Raw genomic sequence first — 16,219 nt, 5'->3', positions numbered from 1 at the left:
GGTAGGTCCATGGAATATGCTGCCCCAAAAAGCTGTAGAAGCTACATCATTACATAAATTTAAAACAGCAATAGACAGTTTCCTAGAAGTAAAGGGAATAAAGCGTTATGGGGAGCGGGCAGGAATTTGGACATGAGTCTAGGTTCGGATCGGTCATGGCCCTGTGGATAGCGGAGCGGGCCCATGGGCCATGTAGCCTGATCCTGCTCCTATTTCGTGTGTCTAATTCTGTTAGATTCAGGAGATGGTTCTGTGATAGTGGATTGGCGGTTAGGATCAGATCAGCCATGATCTTATTGAATGGCGGAGCAGGCTCGAGGGGCCGATTGGCCTACTCCTGCTCCTATTTCTTATGTTCTTATGTTCTTATCTTGGCCAAAGGGAAGAGGTGCGATACCTGCATGGCTTTTCATCTCTGTTGCGAGTCCTGGCAAAAAATGCTCTCTCGCTCAAAGTCCTCCGTCGCACCTGTGCTCCGTCAGCCACGGCCAGATTGACGGAGAAGACCGAGGCCGAGGAAGACTTGCGCGTGAGCGGGAGTTTACAGGCTATCGCTTCTCGGCCTTTTGGCTTAGATCAAGCGTAGTCACACCCCAGTAATGGGGTGGTGATAGTCACCCCCCGGTATGGGGCTGCGCCAAAAAAATCACCCCCCTTAATTAAAGGGCGGAAAAGAAATAAATCTGTTCTTATCAGTTTAATATCTGATACGTTCCCTATTTGGGGACCAAATATTAACTTGGTTTTTGGAACAGGGAGATGGTACAGGGGCTTGCTCCGCCCACTCCACGCATTGACCTGGTATTGCAGTGCATCCAGGGACGGTGCAGCTTCCCCTCTTTGGGGTGGGAAATCAGAAAAGTCAAAAGGAGAAAAAGTCTTTACAGCCTTTTCACCGTGCTTTCTTTTCTTTCCTAGGTTGCTGCTAGCCGCCCCTCTCCGCTTTTCCCGCCTTCTCGCCGCCGCCTTCACACCTTTAGCTCGGCAGGTTAAGCAGCCGCCTTGGGGGGTGTTTTTCTCTCTGTCCTTGCATGTCTATTGTGCTTTTCTTTCTGTATTTGCAGATGGGCTCTACTTCTATATTATAGGGCGGGGCCTCGCCATCTTTGCCGCTCTGCAGCTAAACTGGACGATGCCCCCTGTTGGATTTCTGAGCCACTGCAGGCAGACGCCCCCCTGTTGGAAAAGGGGGGGACTGCAAGCCCCGCCCCGCAGTCACGCTCCTACTGCGCCCCGTCGGGGTCCTACGCGGTGCACGTCGCTTAACCCTTCGCAAATGCAAATGCTTTCATGGCATCATCTCGGCCAAAGGGAAGAGGTGCGATACCTACATGGCTTTTCATCTCTGTTGCGAGTCCTGGCAAAAAATGCTCTCTCGCTCAAAGTCCTCCGTTGCACCTGCGCCCCTTCAGCCACGGCCAGATTGACGGAGAAGACCGAGGCCGAGGAAGACTTGCGCGTGAGCAGGAGTTTACAGGCTATCGCTTCTCGGCCTTTTGGCTAAGATCAAAGTGTAGTATCTGTTCTTATCAGTTTAATATCTGATACGTACCCTATTTGGGGACCAAATATTAACTTGGTTTTTGGAACAGGGAGATGGGACAGGGGCTTGCTCCGCCCACTCCACGCATTGACCTGGTATTGCAGTGCATCCAGGGACGGTGCAGCTTCCCCTCTTTGGGGTGGGAAGTCAGAAAAGTCAAAAGGAGAAAAAGTCTTTACAGCCTTTTTACCGTGCTTTCTTTTCTTTCCTCGGTTGCTGTCCGCCCCCCCCCTCCGCTTTTCCCGCCTTCTCGCCGCCGCCTTCACACCTTTAGCTTTATCCCTTTGGCCTTAAGAAATATATCTAACTCCTTCTTGAATATATTTAATGAATTGGCCTTAACCGCCTTCTGTGGTAGAGAATTGCACAGGTTCACCACTCTCTGGGTGAAGAAATTCCTCCTCATCTCTGTCCTAAATGGCTTACCCCTTATCTTTAGACTGTGACCCCTGGTTGTGGACCCCCCCGCCATCGGGAACATCCTTCCTGCATCTAGTCTGCCTGGTCCTGTTAGAATTTTCTAAGTTTCAATGAGGTCCCCTCTCATTCTTCTAAACTCCAGCGAATATAAAGGAATCCAGGAAGGATGTCAAGGCCTCGGAGAAGGTGCAGAGAGATTTACTGGAATGGTACCAGGGATGAGGGACTTTAGTGGAGCGACTAGAGAAACTGGGGTTGTTTTCCTTGGCGGAGAGTAGGTCTGGTAGTGTAGTGGTTGATGTTACTGGTAATCTGGAGACCTGGACTAATGATTCTAGTGACGCACGAGTTGTGTATTTGCATTTTGTTTTGGAGTTTTTACAACAGTCCGATAGCTTCATGGTCACCATTACTGATACTAGCTTTTTATTCCATCTTAATTGTTAAGATTAATCAGTGGTTTAAATCAATTTCAGTTCAGCAAGAGGTGAAAACTGCTCCAAATGCTGAACAATCGGACATTTCCTGATTAAAAGCCTCTCATTTTTGCTCCACAATAGTTTATTGTACATTGACTGTTTCCTGTTTATACCCTGAAGATATGGATTATATTTTTAAGAACAATTTTGTAAATAAAGTAAGGAAAATATTGATTTTTTTTGCCAAGAAATTGCAGCGAGCTTTGCAGTAGTGCGGATGTGTTGCAGTTCCGTGCTCTTCCAACAGATGTCCTCGCCCTCCTTTACCAACAAACTCCCAGTTCTACATTAATCCAACAGAGGTGTGGAGTCTGCCTGGACTTCAGATCACCAGACACGTGGTGGTGGGAAAGGCCATTTGCCCTTATTAATTCATCCCTCCACAACATCCCTATACTCCCTGTTAAGTATGTGTATTGTATTGAACAATTAACACAAAGACTTAAACGTATAACTCAAACAGGTCTTTACTGGTTGGAGGTAGGGACTGCACGTAGGTCTTTACTTCATGCCCACAGGCGGGAACTGAGGGGAGATCAGTACCCACAGTACTATTTATACCCCTATGGCCAGGAGTGGTACTGCGTATCACTACGCCCTACAAGTAGTGCAGTCCTGTCCATAGGTTCAAAGTAGCACACATATTACATACACAACATTCCTCCCTTCTTAGCTTTACAGTCATCTCCCCATTTAACATAACGTAATAACATATATACATATATAACTTCAGGTTTACATAACAGAATAACATAGATACATAGATAACTTCATGTCAAAACAGATCACAGATTCAGTCTCTGCGGAAAACAGTTCACAGATTCAATCTCTGTGGTGTAGTCGGTTCACATTGCTGGAGTGACTCCTTCAATAGTCCTTCCATGGATTTAACAGTTTGAACTTCCGAACTGAATTGGCTCCGTTCGGAGGGACCACGTGTGTGATCTGGTAGAGGTAATAATGGTTCAGATGGGTCATCTTCTGTTTCGACTTTTCCTTTTCTGCTTCTTGGAGACTCTCTGGGCTCCACTGTCAGCTGCCAGCTGCATGCGCAGTTCCTCCTTCTCTTCCTCCTTTTTCCGTAGTAGAGCCACCTTCTCCCGATGTTCCGTAGACTTTCGGTGCTCCTCCATGATTTCTGTATGGTGGGAGTCGAAGTTACAAGTTGGGCAGGACAGGACATAGTAATATTCGGTGTCGTACTGATCTAGGCCAGCGAGAGGGTCTTCTATTTCCTCCATACCCAGCTGGGCGTTAGCCAGCTTTTGTTCCAAGTCCAGACATCTTTCCTGAAGAGACTTCTTCATGCGTACCTCTTCATCCAGCTTTTCCTGGGCTTTCAGCAAGTCGTTTACTAATGACCTCATTTGAGATTTTACTACTTCAACTTCTTTTGAAGATTGATTGATCGGACTATTCAATCCCTCTACCGGAGCAGCTGTTTCAGCGGTCTGTTGTTCTACGTTGACGTGAGTCAGCGTACTTTTGGCATCCAAGGGCTGCTCTGTTGCAGTCATCTCAGTCTGTGTTGCCACCTCAGCTCTTCCAATAACCTTTGAGAGCTCCGAACCCCTTTCGTTTGAATATTGAAGTTCGTGTTCAAGTTTTTCCCATTTCAGAGTCCTGTCCTTCAGCATATGCAGGAGTTGGCTGACCGTTAACTCCTCTGACATCAGACGTTTTGTGTGCTCCTGCTCCATTTTCTCCATCAGCTGCTTCTGTTGTCTTTCCAGATTCTCCAACTCTATATCAAAGAACTCTTTCGTTGCATTCAACTCTTGCTCAAAACGGCGAAGCATTTGTTCTAATTGCTGTTGTAGTTTGAAATGGAGTTGAGTTCGAGCCCGGTGTCCCTCAGAAATGGGCACATCAGTAGACTTGCCAGACTCAGAATCCACAGTTAAACTATGTTGTTGTTGCTCAGTGGAATTCTGTGCTGAAACTTTGTCTTTTGCACCTGAGTTGGGCTTACCATCATCCGTTCCAGAGTCTGGGCCAACTATCTTCACCGAGTTCTCACTCGTTATTGTTTGTAGGAAATGCCAGTCCATATTCATTTTCCTAATCCACTCCCGTCCTAGTAGTGGAGGACCTCCTTCAGATATCACATATAAGTCCATTATTTGACTGTCTTCGCCCTTGTGGACCACTGCAACCTCTATTTTCCCAATGGGGTACACTCTTTGCCCCGTGTATGTTTTCAATATAATCCCCGTATCCTGTAGGGGAATATGTTGGAATAACTTTCCGTAATCTTTCTTATTTATGACCGTCAATGCCGATCCAGTGTCCAATTCCAGTTTTACTTGGACTCCTTCTATCTGAAGAGTGACCCAAATTGTCTGGAGGTCTGCACCCTTACCAGCGTTGAGTACTCTTAAGCTAGCCAGTTCATTACAGCTTAAGCTAGCCAGTTCATTACTGCTAGCGTCTGAATCGGACTCCTGGTCGGTCACCTTGTGTACCTTTGCGTATTTTCCTTGCGGTGACTTCTTGTTGCTGGTCTTCTTCCCTGACCTGCATACTCTAGCTATATGTCCAAGCCTACCACAAGTTCTACATTCTTGGTTTTTAAACCAACACTGGTTCTGATCATGCGTTGTCTTTCCACAACGATAACATTTGCCAGAACTCACACCCAATTTGTGTGCACTGAGCTCCGGTGACCGTAGCTGCATTACTGCCGTGCCTCTCGCTGCGGCTTCGTGTGCTGCTGCCATAGTGACCGCCTTCTCAAGCGTCAGCTCATTCTCCTCGAGCAGTCGCTTTTGTGTATCCTGTTTAAATAAACCACACACAAATTTGTCTCGTAGTGCATCTGTCAGTCCCGTTCCAAACTGGCAATATTTCGCTAATTTACGCAATTCCAGCAAATATTCAGCATTGCTTTCATGCTGTAGCTGCCTTCTGTTGTAAAATTTAAATCGTTCCGCTAGCATCAGCGGCGTGGGGTTTAGATGATCTTTCAGGACAGTAACAATCTCATCGAACGTCTTATCCGCCGGTTCATCTGGTGATAACAGGTGTTTCAATTGCCCGTATGTCTTCGCACCCATTAAATTTAATAATGTTAGAGCTTTATCTTGGTCACAAATTTTATTGGCCTTACAATAATTTTTTTACTCTTTCAACATATATGGCCCAATCTTCGAGATCACTATCAAAGGTGCTAATATTCCCGTGTTTAGGCATTGTAGATTTGCAATTTCTCAGATTTTATTTTCTTTACTTGTTATCAAAGATGGCGGCTTCCCGCTCTTGCCGTCGTCCTCCGCCCACAAAATGGCGGTTTTCCCGCGCTTGGCGGTCTTCACCCGTCCCCCGACGCCGTCTCCCTTCAGCCCCCGAGTGCGGCCCTTATCTTCACCGCGATCGCCCGAGTGCGGCCCTTATCAGCGGATGCGATCGCTGGATCGCGAAGTGGCTCCCGACCGAAGCGGCTCTCGGCCCTTATCTTCTGTGCGATCGATAGCCCGCGCTGTGCACCGCGGCTCTCGCACCTTGAGCTTCTGCAGCCGCCGCGCCTTTCAGTCCGAGTGCAGCCCTTATCTTTGGTCCCGATCGCTGGCCCGCGCTGCGCCTCGCACTTGAAGCGGCTCCCGGCCTCTGGCTCACCCGCTCGCGCGGCTCTTGCTCGCTCCCTCCCGGGCTCTGGCTTACCCGCTCGCGCGTTTCACCGCGGCTCTTATCAGGGATTGCGATCGCCCTTATCTCCCGATCGGTGGCCCTGTCTTTGCAGCCAACGCTGCTCGGCTTACCCACGAGGTTATGGAGTCTTCAGGGTCCTAATGCCTGTCGCTTCCAGTCGCTGGAAGCTGTCAGGATTTCTCCTTCCCTTCAGTTTTGAGTGGGGTGTTGAGGATTGAAACCTCTCTTCAACGTCCTGTCTTTGGACGAAGCCGCCGTGGAATAACTGCCGCAGGGTTCGAACCGACTCGTCGCCAGTGTTAAGTATGTGTATTGTATTGAACAATTAACACAAAGACTTAAACGTATAACTCAAACAGGTCTTTACTGGTTGGAGGTAGGGACTGCACGTAGGTCTTTACTTCATGCCCACAGGTGGGAACTGAGGGGAGGTCAGTACCCACAGTACTATTTATACCCCTATGGCCAGGAGTGGTACTGCGTATCACTACGCCCTACAAGTAGTGCAGTCCTGTCCATAGGTTCAAAGTAGCACACATATTACATACACAACACTCCCCATTACTGCATCTGATTGCTTCTTAAATGAGTAAAGGTGTCCGCTACCCAGAATCCTCTCATACAGCAGCAAAGTACTGTGGATGCTGGAAATCTGAAATAAAAGCAGCATTTACACACATGCATTCCAAACGCAGCTTAGTCTGCCTGCTTTTGCCTCCTGTCTGATCCCTCCTACTTCTGAACTAATCTTTACTCTGGGGCTATTTGCCTCTCCCAGTTCTCTGTGCACCTGGTTTCTCCTCTCTAATGCTTCATCCTGGTGCCCATCCCCCTGCCAACTTAGTTTAAACCCTCCCCCCACAGCACTAGTTAACCTCCCCGTGAGGACATTGGTCCCAGCTCTGTTGAGGTGCAACCCGTCCACCTTGAACAGGTCCCTCCTGCCCCAGAACTGGTCCCAATGCCCCAGGAATCTGAAGCCCTCCCTCCTGCACCATTTCTCCAGCCATGCATTAACCTGTCTTATCCGACTATTCCTATACTCACTGGCGCATGGCACTGGAAGTAATCCCGAATTTGCTATCTTTGAGATCCTGCTCTATAACCTCCTCCCAAGCTCCTGAAAATCTGACTGCAGAACCTCAACCCTTTTCCTTCCTATGTCATTGGTTCCCACATGGACCACGACTTCTGGCTGTTCCCCTTCCCCCGCAGAATGTTCTGCACCCGTTCAGTGATGTCCTTCACCCTGACACCAGGGAGGCAACACACCATGTGTAACTCACGTCATCAGTTGCAGAAACGCCTGTCTATCACCCTGACAACAACAACATGTCTAGCACCTTTAAAGTAGTAAAACATCCCAAGGTGCTTCACAGGAAGGCTATAAAACCAGATTTGACACCGAGTCACATAAGGAGACATTAGGACAGGTGACCAAAAGCATAGTCAAAGAGGTTGGTTGTAAGGAGCGTCTTAATGGAGGAAAGAGTGGTAGTGAGTGTAATGTATATACCTTTAAGGGGGGGAACTATCTTTTACAGCTCATGTATACTGCAGTACCGGCAGTGACCACACCTGTATATAGCACTGAGTAGTAATCTGTACAGATCAGTTCCCGTGTGAGCCATGTTGAGTAAACACCTGTTGTACCGTTCTCCTGCAGTCTGTGTCTTATTATACACGGACACAACATTGGCGACAAGGCAAGTTTGAACCTACCTGCAACTCTGCATCACCTCCCGGGGATTCGTTCCTGGAGATCAGTGGATTGGAGGTCAAGGCCAGAGACTCGGGTGTTGACCACGGGCAACCACCCAGTCATCCAGCAGAGACTCGAGAATTGCGGGGGAGGCTGTCGAGAGCCAGGCTTGGCTTTCCAGTCGAGGTGGTCCAGCGAAACGGGCTGGCAACAGGTAGTGCGCAGACCCTTCCCGGACAGCGGCGGGCTAGAGCCCGACCGAGCGGCACAGCAAAGGGCCGAGCAGCGTCGACGGGGAGAGAGAGAGAGGGCAGAGCGCACAGGGCGCAGCCAGTGTTCAGGGGCTGAGCAGCGTCGAAGAGAGGGAGAGAAAGACGCGCAGAAACCCGCGAGGCGCCGCCATTGCCACGAGGACCACCGAGAGCGGCGTTGGCAGCAGCGCAGGAGAAGCGCGCGAAACCTACATGGCGCCGCCATTGCCACGAGAACCGCCGGGAGCGGCGTTGGCAGCAGCGGGGGAGGAAGGAAAGCGCGGGAGACGCCATTTTAAGCCATTGGGAGACGCCATTTTAAACCACACCCAAAATCCCGAAGAGTGGCAGTATCACCGCATTTGACAATGAAGTCGAAGATTGGACTACATATGTCGAATGAATAGAGGTGTACTGCAAGGCAAATGAGGTGTCAGATGACAAGAAAGCGTCGGTATTGTTAAATTTAATGGGTGCAAAGACGTATGGTTTATTATGAAATCTAGTAACCCCAACGAAGCCAATGGAAAATAATTTTGAAGACATAGTAACGATACTACAGGAACATTTAAACCCCACACCGCTGCTGATAGCAGAAAAATTCCAAGTTTCACAAATGGAACCAGCATAAGGATGAAAGTGTGGTGTATGTACCTTTAAGAGCCCCTGTGTGCTGTAATGCTGGTAGTGGCCACTCGGGCTATATAAGCCTGTATAGTGTCTTGTATCTTTAAGTTCACCTCCAGACTTTGTTCAATAAACACCTGTAAATCAACTCCTGCATTCCGTGTCTCCATTAACACACGGATACAACAGTGGCGACGAATTGGAAACGGACTTACCTGCAATTCGGCAGCACCTCAAGGAGATCGATTCCTCAGACGAAGGTCGAAGAAAAAAAAACTGTGGTTTCAGCAGCTAGCCAGGCTGGTGGCAGGTACTGCACTAATCCTTCCTGGGCGGCGGGCTGGGGCTCGATCGGGTGGCTCTGCAGCGGGGCCAAGCAGCAAATCGGAAGGCGGAGGCAAACAGAGACGGAGGGTGGAGCACTCGGGAGACGGCCGGCGCTGCAAAGCAGGTCGGCGTTCAGACCAAGCAGAGGGAGGGAAAAGTCCCAGAGAGTCCGTCGGGAACGAGTCTCCAACTATTAAAAATATCTGTGTAAATAAAAACCGCGGAGAACAGCGTTGTCAGCAGTGGCAGCGGCGGGAAAGCGCGGGAGGCGCCATTTTTTCTCGGCAGGGAAGAAAGGAAAGCGCGGGAGGCGCCATTTTTGATTTTCAGGATGCCTAAGACTGGCAATATTACTGCTTTCGATAGTGATATAGAGGATTGGACCACATATGTGGAAAGAGTGGAGCTATATTGCACAGCGAATGAAGTAGAGGATGATAAAAAGGCATCGGTACTTCTAAATCTGATGGGCGCAAGAACATACGGGCTGTTACGAAACTTAATCACTCCAGCCAAACCGATGGACAAGAATTTTAAGGAGATTGTTGATACCCTACAGGAGCACTTAAACCCAACACCGCTGCTGATAGTGGAACGATTCAAATTCTTCAGGAGGAATCAGCACAAGGATGAAAGTAACGCTGATTACCTCACCGAATTAAGAAAGCTGTCAAAGCACTGCCAATTCGGGGCAGGGCTGGCAGATTCTCTACGAGACAAACACAAAAAAGGCTACTTTCTGAGAAAGATTTGACACTGGACAAGGCTTTCAGTGTGGCTGTATCATACGAAGCAGCAGCAAGAGGAGCTGCAGAGATACAGCAAATGCCACAGGACTTCGGCACCCATGAAATGACACGGGGTTTTGAGAGATGTTATTGCTGCAGCAGATCCACCCATGACCAGAGGGACTGCTGGTTCAAAGACAAAGCATGCAGGCAATGCGGAAAGATGGGACACATTGCACGTGTATGCCGATCTGGAAACAAAAAAATCCACTGACAGAAAAAAAATCAATAAGGAAAAGTACAGAAAGGTACAAATGATGACGGACAGTAGCTCCGAAGACCAGAAGAGCGATAGCGACTCCGGAAACAAGAGACTAGGCTGCCTCAAATTACATAATGTAATTGCCAAAGAAGATTACCAGACCATTTGGGTTACCCTCACGATAGCAGGGTCCCCAGTTAAAATGGAGCTAGACACAGGATCAGCTCTGACCGTCATAAGTCGATGGGATTACGAGCGGCTATTTCCGCATATACCTTTAAAAGACCCATCCATTATCTTGAAGACATATACGGGGCAGAAAGTATACCCCAGAGGGAAAATAAGGGTGCCTGTTGTATACAACGGCAAGGAAATACAGAAGTTGTATTTATACGTTCTGCAAGATGGTGGTCCACCGCTGTTGGGACGTGAATGGATCAGGAAGATACATTTAGACTGGCACTCCATTCAGGCAGTGACGGTGACCAGTAAGAAAAAAAATGATGATGACGTCAAACCTGAACGATTAAATGACATCTTGGCCAACGCCAAAGAAGTGTTTCAACAGGAACTAGGAACCTTGAAAGGTGTCACCGCCTCAATAAAAGTGGAAGATGCGGCAATTCCCAAGTTTTTTAAGGCAAGGCCGGTGCCATACGCAATTCGTCCAGCAGTCGAAGCAGAGCTGGAGAATTTGGAAAAGGCAGGCGTGTTATCCAAGATAGATTGGAGTGAGTGGGCAACACCCATCGTCCCGGTTATGAAGAAAACGTTGAATAATGATAAATCTGAAGAACAGAGAAAAATTTGCATCTGTGGGGACTTCAAGGTGACTGTAAACCCGGTTCTTCACACGGTACAGTATCCTCTTCCGAGGATAGAAGATATTTTCGCCTCACTATCCGGAGGGAAACGTTTCACCAAAATTGACTTGGCACAGGCATATCTACAGATGGAGGTTGAGGAGGCCTCTAAAAAGTATCTCACGATAAACACACACAAAGGCCTGTACCAGTACAATCGACTGGTTTTCGGAGTAGCATCAGCTCCAGCTATCTGGCAAAGAGCTATGGAGCAAGTCCTGCAAGGGATTCCGGGGACTCAATGCTACCTAGATGACATCCTTGTAACAGGAGAAAACGACAATGAGCACCTTGCCAATTTGGAGCAGGTGCTCACTAGGCTGAGAGAACGGGGCCTACGAGCAAATCGCCCCAAGTGCGAATTTTTCCAGAAACAAATATCATATTGTGGCCATATAATTAACGAAGAAGGGTTGCATAAGTCACATGAAAAAATTGAAGCGGTCATAAAAGCCCCAGCACCTGAAAATGTCTCAAATTTAAGGTCGTTCCTGGGATTGATAAATTATTATCATAAATTTATACCGAACTTGTCAACTGTTCTGCACCCTCTTAACGCACTGCTACAAACGGGAGTAATTTGGAAATGGAGCGAAGACTGTAAACGTGCCTTCCATAAATGCAAAGGCTTGATCACGTCCAAGGAAGTTTTGGCTCATTACAACCTATCACTGCCAATCAGACTGGCGTGCGATGCATCCCCTTACGGCGTAGGAGCGGTATTATCGCATAGATTCCCTGATGGCTCGGAGCGGCCGATAGCTTTTGCGTCACGCTCATTAAACTCAGCTGAGCGTATCTATGCCCAGATCGACAGGGAAGCACTCAGCCTGGTATGGGGAGTGAAGAAATTCAACCATTACCTACACGGACAAAAATTTACCTTGTTGACTGACCATCAACCCCTCGTCTCCATATTCAATCCTAAAAAGGGCGTTCCCATTATGACAGCGCAAAGGCTACAGAGGTGGTCCCTTTTCCTAGGGGCACACCAATATGACATAGAATACAAAAGATCAAAACAGCATGGGAATGCTGACGGTTTATCGCGCCTACCGTTGCCAACGGTAGAAGAGGCACCTACAGTGGACCCAGTGGAGGTGTTCCACTCAACCATAGTGGAATGTCTACCAGTAACAAATTCTACCATTGAAAAGGAAACGAGAAATGACCCGACTCTCTCACGAGTCTACGATTTAACGGTGAAGGGATGGCCAGCACATGGCGAACCACTGTTGCCAGCATTCTCGCAAAGAAGAGAACAGCTGTCAGTGTGCCGAGGAACCTTGATGTGTGGATCCAGAGTGGTGATTCCACCCAAACTCCAGGATAAAGTGCTAAAGGAGCTTCATGAGGGGCATCTGGGTGGAGTGAAAATTAAGAACCTAGCCAGAGCGTTTATGTGGTGGCCAGGTATCGATGGAGACATCGAAGAAATGACCAAGAGCTGTCTCGGATGCCAGAAGGTCCAAAACGCCCCACCACAAGCCCCTCATCTCCATGGCAAAGGGTACACATCGACTTTGCTGGTCCATTTATGGACTCAATGTTCTTAATCGCGGTTGATGCACACTCCATGTGGCCGGAGGTAATAAAGATGTCCTCCACCACCACGGAAAAAACCATCACAGTATTAAGGACCATATTTGCCAGGAATGGGCTGCCTGAACAGATCTGTTCTGATAATGGACCGCAATTTGTGTCCGAAGAATTCAGGAAGTTCTTAAAAAACAATGGGGTTAAGCACTACACGTCCGCCCCATACCATCCTGCCACCAATGGATTAGCTGAAAGGTTTGTCCAGACCTTCAAGAAGGCCATAAAGGCCATGGGTAATGAAGACATAAATCTACAACATAAGGTAGATAACTTCTTGTTTGCATACAGGAATGAAACACATGTGGTTACAAACCAAACTCCCGCCATGATGTTTTTCAATAGAAGACTAAGATGCCGGCTGGATTTGATCAAGCCAAACATGCCTTCCATAAATGCGTCCGAGCTTCAAACACTGAGACACATCAGGGAGGGGGAGAGTTACCTGGATTCTGTGTATCATGAGGTATTCACACCAATTAGATTAATTAATTCAGATGTAGTCCGTGACCAGGGTCAGGATGGTGTGACTAGAAGTGAGGCAGGTACAGGGATCCAGGAGGTAGTGTTGGAGGAGCCGCAGCCCTTGCACTTGTCCAACAGGTTCGAGGCTCTTACTCCCTGTGAGGATGGGAACAGGGACTGCGGGGAGGATGAGCAACCTGGACACAGCACCGTGGAGCGGGGGGCCATTCAAGTGGGGGGAGTTAAAAGAAATGTTGTAGTGGTAGGGGATAGTATCGTTAGGGGGATAGATAGAGTACTTTGCAGCCGAGAGCGAGAGTCCCGAAGGCTGCGTTGCCTGCCCGGTGCCAGGGTTAAGGACATCTCCTCTGGACTGGAGAGAAACTTGGAGTGGGAGGGGGAGGATCCAGTTGTCGTGGTCCATGTTGGTGCCAACGACATAGACAGGACAAGGAAGAAGGTTCTGCTGAGGGAGTTTTAGCAGCTAGGGGCCAAATTAAAAAGCAGAACCACAAGGGTACTAATCTCTGGATTATTACCTGAGCCACGAGCGAATTTGGCTGGGACAAATAAAATTAGAGAGTTAAATGCGTGGCTCAAAGACTGGTTGGGAGAAATGGGTTTTGCTTCCTGGGACACTGGCACCAGTACTGGGGCAGGAGGGAGCTGTTCCGTTGGGACAGGCTTCACTTGGCCAGTGCTGGGACTAGAGTCCTGGCGGATCATATAACTAGGGCTGTAGAGAGGGCTTTAAACTAACTAGTGGGGGGGAGGTTCCTAGAGAGCAAATAATAAAAATGACAACAGAGATGGTCATAGACTTAGGTAGCAGTGGGGAAATTAAAAACCAGAGCATGTCAGGAAGGGGCAGAAGGTATGGAGTAAAAGGTAAAGTAATAAAAAGGGCAAAAGCAGGAACTAAGTGTCACAAAACATCTTTGAAAGTTCTCTATCTGAATGCACGTAGCATTCGTAACAAAATAGACGAGTTAATGGCAAAAATAACTACATATGGGTATGATCTTGTGGCCATTACAGAAACATGGCTGCAGGGTGACAATGCCTGGGAATTAAACATACCAGGTTATTTAACGATCAGGAAGGACAGGCAGGAAGGAAGGGGAGGTGGGGTGGCTATGTTAATAAAGGAAGGAATCACTGTAATACAGAGAAATGATATTGGGTCAAAAGATCAGGATAATGAAACAGTTTGGGTGGAGGTAAGGAATAATAAGGGGAAAAAAACACTAGTGGGCGTAGTCTATCGGCCTCCGAACAGTGGCAACTCTGTTGGACGGAGTATCAATCAGGAAATAGTTGAGGCTTGTAATAAGGGAACATCTATAATTATGGGGGATTTTAACTATCATATTAATTGGACAAATCAAATTGGGCAGGGCTGCCTTGAGGATGAGTTCATTGAGTGTATTAGGGATGGGTTTCTTGAGCAGTATGTAACTGAACTGACCAGGGGGCAAGCAACCTTAGATCTGGTCCTGTGTAACGAGACAGGATTAATTAAAAATGTCCTAGTAAAGGATCCCCTTGGAATGAGTGACCATAACATGGTTGAATTCCATATTCAATTAGAGGGTGAGAAGGTTGGATCTCAAACAAGCATGCTAAGCTTGAATAAAGGAGACTATGAAGGTATGAGAGCGGAATTGAGTAGAGTGGATTGGGAAAATAGATTAAAGGGTAAGACGATACATGATCAGTGGTGTACATTTAAGGAGTTATTTTACAACTTCCAAAAAAAATATATTCCACTGAGAAGAAAAGGGTGTAAAAGAAAAGACAGCCATCCGTGGCTAAGTAAGGAAATTAAGGATAGTATTCGACTAAAAACAAGGGCATATAAAGTAGCCAAATCTAGTGGGAGGATAGAGGATTGGGAAAACTTTAAAAGACAGCAAACAATAACAAAAAGATTGATTAAGAAAGGGAAGATAGATTATGAAAGTAAATTAGCAAAAAATATAAAAACAGATAGTAAGAGTTTTTATAGTTATATAAAAAGAAAAAGGGTGGCTAAAGTAAATGTTGGTGCCTTAGAGGATGAGACCGGGAAATTAATGGTGGGAAATATGGAGATGGCAAAAACACTGAATGAATATTTTATATCAGTCTTTACAGTAGAAGACACGAAGAATATCCCAACACTGGACAAACAGGGGGCTAAAGCGGGGGAGGAGCTAAACACGATCAAAATCACTAAGGAAGTGGTACTCGGTAAAATAATGGGACTCAAGGCGGATAAATCACCTGGACCTGATGGCTTACATCCTAGGGTCTTGAGGGAAGTGGCGGTAGGGATTGTGGATGCATTGGTAATAATTTTCCAAAATTCCCTGGACTCGGCAAAGGTCCCGGCAGACTGGAAAACTGCTAATGTAACACCCTTATTTAAAAAGGGCAGTAGACAGAAGGCTGGAAACTATAGACCGGTTCGCCTAACATCTGTGGTAGGTAAAATTTTGGAGTCCATTATTAAGGAGACAGTAACAGGACATTTGGATAATCATAATTTAATAGGACAAAGTCAGCATGGTTTTATGAAGGGGAAGTCATGTTTGACAAATTTGCTGGAGTTCTTTGAGGAAGTAACATATAGGGTGGATAAAGGGGAACCAGTGGACGTAGTGTATTTAGACTTCCAAAAGGCATTTGACAAGGTGCCACACAAAAGATTATTGCTTAAGATAAAAAATCACGGGATTGGGGGTAATATTCTGGCATGGATAGAGGATTGGCTATCTAACAGAAGGCAGAGAGTTGGGATAAATGGTTCATTCTCAGACTGGCAATCAGTAACTAGTGGTGTTCCGCAGGGGTCAGTGCTGGGTCCCCAACTCTTTACAATGTATATTAACGCTTTGGAGGAGGGGACCGAGTGTAACATATCAAAGTTTGCAGATGATACTAAGATGGGAGGGAAAGTAGTGAGTGAGGAGGACATAAAAAACCTGCAAGGGGACATAGACAGGCTAAGTAAGTGGGCAGAGATTTGGCAGATGGAATACAATACTGGAAAGTGTGAGGTTATGAACTTTGGCAGGAAAAATCGTAGAGCAAGTTATTATCTTAATGGCAAGAAACTGGAAACTACTGAAGTACAAAGGGATCTGGGGGTCCTGGTGCACGAAACTCAAAAGGTTAGTATGCAGGTGCAGCAAGTGATTAAGAAGGCCAATGGAATGTTGGCTTTCATTGCTAGGGGGATAGAATATAAAAATAGAGAGGTATTGCTTCAGTTGTACAAGGTATTGGTGAGACCGCACCTGGAATACTGCATACAGTTTTGGTGT

The 16,219-nt window shown here is 47.1% G+C and overlaps 1 non-coding gene and 1 pseudogene across 1 annotated transcript; both read left to right on the top strand.

The window, feature by feature from the left end:
* Positions 1–550: 550 nt before the first annotated feature.
* Positions 551–835, top strand: LOC147098736 (U2 spliceosomal RNA; annotated as a pseudogene).
* Positions 836–1,480: 645 nt separating this feature from the next.
* LOC147098735 (U2 spliceosomal RNA) lies at positions 1,481–1,672 on the top strand. The gene has a single exon (XR_015074093.1). It is a non-coding gene; the product is annotated as a U2 spliceosomal RNA (small nuclear RNA).
* Positions 1,673–16,219: the final 14,547 nt, after the last annotated feature.

The sequence above is a fragment of the Somniosus microcephalus genome, chromosome 28, assembly GCF_052327205.1.
Source record: "Somniosus microcephalus isolate GS21.2 chromosome 28, FLI_Smic_1.0, whole genome shotgun sequence".
Taxonomy (NCBI): Eukaryota; Metazoa; Chordata; class Chondrichthyes; order Squaliformes; family Somniosidae; genus Somniosus; species Somniosus microcephalus.
This window is presented reverse-complemented; position numbering and strand designations above follow the sequence as displayed.